Genomic DNA, 8,518 nt, shown 5'->3' on the forward strand with positions numbered 1-8,518 from the left:
CACTGCTCTACCAGGTGGGCAAAGCTCATTCTGCTCCCCAAGGAGGAAGGGAGTGGCCAGCCCTGATTGACACAACCAACTGGGCTCCTGGCTTTAGGGACAAAGCAACTGAGACTTGCTTTTACCAATGGCTACAGGCATCTGGACAACTGGCAGTGTTGAAGGGAGCACTGGCCTCAGCCCCTCTCTCTCCTGTCCCCAGGTCTCCCTAAACTGCTGCTGAGACATTCAAACCGCAGCCTCCTCCTTTACCTGGTAATTGATCCTCTTTTGCCCTGCAACTTGGGTTTGGTCTTAATTTGCCAGGCACTAAAGGCAAGAAGAGACGAGCAGGAGGGCGTGTTATCGCTTGTCTCTGGGCACAGAGGCTGTTGCAACAGAGCTCCTGAGTGCGTGTAAAAGTGCACGCGTGTAGCAGAGGAAGGGAACAGGCTGCACACGGGGTGGGGGATGGATGCCCAGCTCTCCTCCCTTGTGTGTGCGTATGGCGGGGCAAGGGTCACTGGGCTGATTTCTGTCACTGAGGCAGGGGACCCCACGACACAGAACAGACCCAGCAAGGCCTCTGTAGCAGCAACCGCTGCCTGAGCTGCTCAGCCTCCCTATGCTGACTGATACTGACTGAAGCTGGTCTCATAGCCCAACTCCTACCTTCTCAGCCGGTCTTGACTGGCACCTGCCTGGCAGCGCATTGACCGCTTAGTGGAGATGGTCTGACACCCTGGGGGCTAGAAACTGGTTGTAGGTTCTTTGACTTTAAGGGACTATCTTCTAAAGAGGCCAAAGTAGGCACTTTTGCTGGTGGCTCTGGCAGAGCTGTGGAAGCAGCAGCTCAAGTTCTGCCTTGAAGCTGAGTCCATTTGCTTTCCCCCTTCCCGGGACAGACGGGAAATCCTACCACAGTTTTCTCATCACTGAATCAAAGGTATTACTGGGGGTGATGACCAGTGGGCACGGGGTCAGGAGAGGCCCTGGGATCACTCAGAACAGACTCCTTCGCCGCCTTCCTCCTCAGCACCCGTATCTCTCTTGGCTTCCTGTGGCTGCTATAACAGATGACCACAAACTTGGTGGTTTAACACAAGAGACTCTTCCTCTTTCACAGTTCTGGAGGCCAGAAGTCTGAAATTAAGGTGTCGGCAGGGCCTCGCTCTCTCCGGAGGCCCTGGGGGGACCCATTCCTCACCACTTCCAGCTTCTGGAGCTGTCGGCATTCTTTAGCTTGTCCCTGCATCTGTCTGCTCTGTCTTTGTGAGGCCTTCTCTGTGTGTGTCATCTCCCTCTACCCCAGTCTTTAATACTTCCTGTTGAATTTAGGGTCTGCCCAGATAATCCAAGAATCCAAGATGATCTCCTCCTCTCAAGATCCGTAACTTCCTTACATCTGCAAAGACCCTCTTTCCAAATAAGCTTACATTCACAAGTTCCTGGGATTTGGACACAGACCTATCTTTTTGGGAGACCAGCATTCAACCTGCTACACCATTCATTGGTTGGTAGGTTGTGGCTTAGACCCCTCTAGTGATGGGTGGCTCACTACTGCATGAGTTGGCTCCATCTATGTCCAAACAGGTCTAATTATTTTAAAGTTCTTACTTGGGTGGAGCTGAAATTTTGCTCAACAGGAACTTTTACCCACTAGCCTTAGTTCTGGTCTTCAGAGTACATAAAATACATCTAAATAAATAAACCTTCCAACCCCACCACCTCTGCCCTGATTATAAGGCAAAAACAAAATGAGGAAAAGGATGAATGGGCTTAGTTTTGATATCAGGGAGAATGCACAGACCCCGGTCTCCCTGGTGGCTCTGTCCCTAGGAGTTTGTGCCTGTTACTTTGCCGTAACACCAGAGAGTGGCAGAATCACCATTTCATGAAATGCTTTTGAGAAATGCATCCTGGAGATTCACAATTTGCACTGATACATTAAAGGCTCTAAGAAGTCCTAAGTAAAGAAATCCACTGAACCCCAATATTTTCCAAACTTATTTGAAAATACAGTGCTTTTATCGACTACCGTCTTCTTTTATCACCTTGCAAAACTTCCTCACTGTTTGGGGAAATGGTTTCAGTGATGCCTCGGGGTCTTTTCCAGCTTTCACAATCTGTTTAGGTCAAACCTAATAGCTCATGTGCTCAGATGCCCATCCCTAGCACTGTTGTTAAGCATTTTGCTGGAGGTAACAAATAATCTGGAAAATTAGAGGCCCCTGCCCCAAGCCACAGACAGCCAGGGCGAGGCTGTGGGCCATGGCCTCTGCCTAGGGGCCCTGGGCCTCTCTAGCCCCTACCTGGCACCACAGCAAGCTGAGGGCCCTGTGGGAGGAAGCCAGGGAAGTAAGGAGTATTTCTGTTGCTCTGTCCCCTGGAGATCCAGACCTTGTCTCAACTTCAGACTCAGCGCTGCTCAGCCATCCTCGTTAGGGAATGCTGTCTCTGAATCAGGTCTTCTGGAAGCTTTATTTGGAGGTCTGAACTAAATTCTACCTTGGCTGTGGGGGGGCCGGAAAAAAAAACGATCTCAAAGGAGTTGAAGCTTATGAAGTGGGGGCAAGAAATACCTGGACCCCCCAAATGAAAGATGCTTCTAGTGGGGAAAAAGAAGGATCTGAATGATTTGTCCTAATGGAAGAAGGAGAGAGACTGAGGATCACTCACTGATGGAATCGGTGGGGCTGGGAGAGAGATGGAAATGTTGACAGGAAAGCTGAATTAGGAGCATGGAGTGTCTTGAAAAGACTACCACGTTTCTCCCCCTGCCCAGTGTGAGATGACATGTGGGCTATTACCCTCTCCTATCCTTTTCTGTCTTGAAGACTCCTAGAAGAGGACACACAGGCTCAGAGGATCAACCTTTATGGAGTGTCTGTTACCCAATAGTTTCATCTGCAGAAACAAGGTTCGCTGTGCCCTGAGATACAGCTGTTTACTGAGTGCCCACAGCTGTTTACTGAGTGCCCCGTACCAGATACCATGTTAGCTGCTGACACACATATATTATTTAATCCTTTTAACCTCTAAACTCTTACAGGTGAAGACACCGAGGCTCAGGCAGGTTTAGTGTCATGCCAAATGTCAAGAAGCAAAGCGTGGAGCAGGACCAGATCTGTCTGGCTCCTGACCCCACACCACAGCTTTCGACATTATTTAGTAACAGCCTCTGCAACCTGAGGGTGCTCTCCCTTGGTCTGACCTGAATCTCTCCTCCCCTCGCCTGAGTTGGATCTGATGGAAGGACCCTGCAAGTAGGTCGGATCTGCTCCTAACCCGGCCTTGAGAGACATCACCTGTCTTCTCGTGCAGGTAAGTAGCCTTCTAGCTACTGGGGTGGGGAATGTTTGCCTTCTGTTAATGAAAAGAAAGATGTGATAATAAATAAATGCCCAACCCAGTGCAGTAATCAGTGTCCCTAACAATAAGGCTCTGTGTTTGGTCTTGGCTGTGGGTTCTATTCATTGGCTAACGTCACTGCTCAGGAGCCCCTGGGCATGTCAACAGGGTAGGGCCCCAGGCACACTTACAGGGGAGCGGAATGAGCCTTTCTGCCCAAGCTCCCAGAATTCCTCCTGGGAAGTGAAGTTCCTGCAGACCTGCTTCCAGGTGCCCCAGGCCAGAGTGAGGGAGGTGCCTTGGGCTCCCAGGTGCCTGGGGCAGTGGAAATGGCACCCTGCGCCTGACATTAGGATATGGGGGTCTTGGCCCAGTTCTGCCTCTGGCGCCCTGGGTGACGTGAGGCAAGCCTGTTTCCCTCTCTGAACCACAGTTCCCACATTTGTATAACGGTGGGGGGTTGCACCAAATATGTTCTCAAGTTCCTTCTAGTTCTGACATTACAGGATCCTGTAGACACAGCTTCTCCCAGATTTGCTTTATTCCAGGTGCCACAGCACAGGGGCCCCCAGCTGGTAGGTGGAAGACCCCAGAGCTTCAGCAGCCCAACCTGTTTGTTCCGTAAGCTGCTGGACACACTTTCCTACCTCAGCTTCCCCGGACACTTCCTTTCTTCCCCACTTTCATGTGTATGAAATTTCCCAGTTTGTGAGACATTTTCAGAAACATTATCCCACTGAAGCCTCACCACAACCCTGTGAGATGGGCAGAGAAAGAAATGTAACACTGTGGGCATCACCCATGTGCCAAGCACCTTCCAGGCTGTTTCAGTGACTCTTCCTATAGCTAGAGAAATCCTTTTGGAAATAAGGCAGAGTATAAATAAATAGACGGTGGGTGGATGGTTAGACAAATACACACATGTGTAATTCTCACTGCGGCCTGGAGATCTTGGTGTTATCATCACCACATCACAAGGGAGGAAAGTGAGGCTCAGAGGGGTTCAGTACCTACCCAGGGTCCCCTGGCTATCAGGCAGCAAAACCAAGATTTGAACCCAGGCCTCTGTGGCCTAAGCTCATGGCCCTTTCTGCTGTGTGCTAAGGACACAATCAACATTCTTTGCTCCAAATGAACTGGATATATAGAGATGAAGTGACTTTGTCAAGGTTACTGAAGCTCCAACTGGCAGAGCCAGGAGTCAAATCCCCATTTTTTGCCTACAAACGTAAGGCTGTTTCTGGAAGCAGCATAGTTGCCTCAAAAGAAAAACTAGTGGAGTCCCTCCCACCTTCCCTCCCTTTCTTCATTCCTCCCTTGCTTCTGTCTTTCCAGGAACATCCCCTCTCCTCTCACATGTCCTGAGCAGGAAATCGCATGATCTGCTCCTTGGCTCAGATAACACAGCCACCACTCCCCAGGCTCTGTGTCTTTAGAGGCGTGGGGAGTGCGGGCCCCAGGCAGCAGTGCATGTACTCAGTGACCCACAGCAGCTGATCCATGGGGTCTGTGTGTGCTGTCCTTGAGATGTCTGGCTGAGACTATGCAGGTCTCCCCTGTCCCTCTGAGCGTACCCCAGGCAGTTGGAGTGGCAGGGCCTGCCCACACAATGAAGTTGGACTCTTTCTCTGAAGCATACTTGCCTTCCTGACACCTGGCCCTGCTAAAGAGTCTCCCTACCTCTCTCCCGAACCATGGCAGAAGAGTCAAGCCGCCAGCCTCCTCTCTGGGCTCTTCCTGTTGCCTTCCATTCTTTACCCTGCCACCAGGGAGATCAGCTTAAAACCAGACTTTTCAACTTCAGGCTGCAGCTCATTACATGTGTCCCACGGGTCATGGGAAAAAACATCTCACTCTGGAAAGCAGCAAATTTGTTTGGAAAACTCCTGCTTAAAGCATAGCCCAGAGCATATCTTCTCCTCGCTACTCAAGAAATGATCAGTGGAGGAGTCCTACTTACTTCAGATCTCTCTCCGTGTGTGTGTGTGTGTGTGTGTGTGTGTGTGTGTGTGTGTGTGTGTGTAGGGGGTGGTATTTTGGAGTGAATTTATTGAAGTCTAAAACATACATAAGGTACACAAATCGGGTGCACAGTTCAATGAGTTTGCACAGAGCCAGCAGGCCTGCAGTAGAGTCCCAAGTCTGGCACAAAATTCACAGAATGTTAAACTCCGGCTAATTCAACTCTCATTTGGTTTCTGAGTCTCTTTTCACAGCATCCACCATACAGACCCAGCCTCTTTCTGAACATTTGCCCCAAACAGGTAGCGTCACCTTCCTTAGTCAGGGGTCAGGTCTACTTCCTCCATTTGTGAGCATCCATTCTTAGTCCTAGCCTTGTCCTCTGGGGTCACTCCAAATAAGCCTAGTTTCTTTTCCATGGGGAATATCTTCAAATATTTGGAGATACTTCAGAACCATCCTTTCCCCACCCTGCCCCAGCCTATGTTTTAGACCTTTCCTCTGGTCCCAGGTAATCCCATCAATTTACACTTGCCCCTGCATGTCCATACTTCCCTGAACCTGGGCCCTTCCTCATGCTGTCTGCCCTGTAGCTTCCCTGCCTTCACCTGCCAACATCCTATCAGACTTCTGAGGCCAATTTCACCGCTATCACCTTCGTGAGAACTTTTCTGATGTGTTCCATCCAATATAGAAAATTCTCACCCTTTGCATTAACCCGAGAACCCGGGTAGCTGCCTTGTGCTGTCAATTGTGTTCTGACTTGTTTTTTAAAGTTTTTTTGAGAATCTTTGTCATCCCTCACCAGCTTCCAACTTCTTTGAAGACTGATCCTTTCTTATCTGTATTTGTTTTTCTGAAAATGTCTTGAAAAGAGTAGATGCTTGGGCCGGGTGTGGTGGCTCACATCTGTAATCCCAGCACTTTGGGAGGCCGAAGTGGGCGGATCACAAGGTCAGGAGTTCGAGACTAGCCTGGTCAATATGGTGAAACCCTGTCCCTACTAAGAATACAAAAATTAGCTGGGCATGGTGGCACATGCCTATAGTCCTAGCTACTCAGGAGGCCGAGGCTGGAGAATCACTTGAACCCAGGAGGCAGAAGTCGCAGTGAGCTGAGATTGCACCACTGCACTCCAGCCTGGGTGACAGAGAAAGACTCCGTCTTGGGGGTGGGGGGGGGGGGTGAAGAAAGAAAGAAAGAAAAAAAAGAGTAGGTGCTCACAGTATGTGCTCTGTGTTCACTAGTACATTAGGACCTTTTTGGTCGTAAGTGACAGATATCCAACTCAAATTGGCTTCAACACAAAAGGGATAATTTCCGTATAACAGGAAAGTCCAGGGAGATAACCACTGGAGGTATAGTGGGATTTAGGCCATGAAACAACGTCATCAGGAACTTGCTGTTCTCCACTGCTCAGCGTTGCCACCCTCTAGCTTGGTTTTCTTCCTGGTATTTCCGTCTTCAAGGAGTAATAAAGAGTATAGCGCCTCAGTTGAAAAAAGACTGCTTCTCCCCTTCTCCAGGAGTTTGAGCCATAGTCTCAAATGTGACTCTCAGAGGCCAGTCTTGGGTCATTGCTACAATCCTGAACCTATCACTAACTGTAGGGAAGCGAGATGTTCTGTTTGGTCAGGACTGGATCGTGTGTCCATGTGTTCACCCCAAGAGCTCAAGGGTAGGGTCACCCATGGCACATGAAATGGGGAAGTGGAGGTTCTCCAAAGGAAAATTGGGGTGCTCTTACCAGAAGAAGAGTTCATTAACACCATTTGTACCAAGACTCTGGGACCAGAATACCTGCAGTGAAATCCCAGCTCTGTTGCTTTTCAGCTCTGGAAACCTGGGCAAGTTGACCTCTTCTGACTTCAGTTTTCCCCATCGTTGAATGGGGATAATAACTGTAGCTACCTCATAGGCGTGTTGTGAATATTAACTGAGTTAATGCAGTATATATGATCCAATTAAAATACTGTCTGGTACCAGGTAAGCCCAATTAGAGGTTTTTATAGGTGTCCCCACAGTTATTGCCTTCATGACCCCAATATTTTGTGTGTTACTCTTTATTCTTCTCGGCTAGATTGGAAGTTGCCTGAGGGCAGCACCCATCTAGGCTTCCAGCTTCTCTTATACCCCTGAGGACAGGCTGATAGTGGTTGTGAGACCATGGCTGTGAGACCCTGGCAGCATCCTGGGCCCCCCACCACATGAGGAGTAGATAAGCCTGCCTGAGCCTCTTGGTCTGGGCCTGAAGCAAGCAGGGCTCCCGATAGCCCCTTCCCCCTTGCTTTCCCAGATCCTCAGAACAGGAAGGGGGCAGAATCGTGTTTCACAGTGGGATTTGAAAATGCTTGGCAGGAGACTCGTCCAGATGGAGGGGCAGTGGGGAAAAGCTTTACCTCCTTTAGGACTTCTGTGTCTCCCTTGCCTTACAATGTATCCAACATTCAATCCAGCATCTTGGCGGCAGATGAGGAAGCCCAGGTCTGGAGATGTCAAGGGGCTTGGCCCAGGTCACACAGCCCGCCATAGCAGGGCTGCCCTTGGAGCTCCATTTCCCAACTGGAAGCCAAACCCTGTGTGTGCAGATCCTAGAACCAGAGAAGAAGCAGGGGAAGTTGTCCTGTTTCTCTTCTCCCAACCTGACAAACATTCCTACCAGGGGTGACTTCTGTTCCAACTCATAAAGATATTTCTGAATAATGGCACTGGTCACTTTACCTCTGGAATGTATCCGGCTTTTAAAAAAACCAAAACCAAAAAACTGGTGGCAGTGAAGTACCCTCTTCCTGTCCCCCCGCCCCCACCGCTGCCAGGGCACTGATTCCACTCAGCCTCCTAGGGGCCTCATGGGGGTGGCCAGAACGGCCTCATTTGCATATGCTTTCTCAAAAGTCTTGCCCACACTTCAATATAACTCTAAATGTGTTCTAAGGAAATAAAAAGGTTTTGTTGTCGTTTGCTTCTTGTTTTTTGTTAAATCGAGGGTAACACACATAAAGTAAAATGAATAAAATGGTGCAATCCTAAGGGCAGAGCCTGTGGATGAACTTTTACACACCCACAGACGTGTAATACCCCACCCAGATGGAGATTGTTGTTTTAAAACTACGATTATGATTGCCTCTAGAGTGATACTTCTTGTCTTCATTTCTTCTCCATTGGTGTATAGCCCATTCATGAAATGGGAACACATGAAGGCTTATGTGTCACATCTACCTTTAGC

This window comes from Rhinopithecus roxellana, chromosome 17 (genome assembly GCF_007565055.1).
Source record: "Rhinopithecus roxellana isolate Shanxi Qingling chromosome 17, ASM756505v1, whole genome shotgun sequence".
NCBI lineage: Eukaryota > Metazoa > Chordata > Mammalia > Primates > Cercopithecidae > Rhinopithecus > Rhinopithecus roxellana.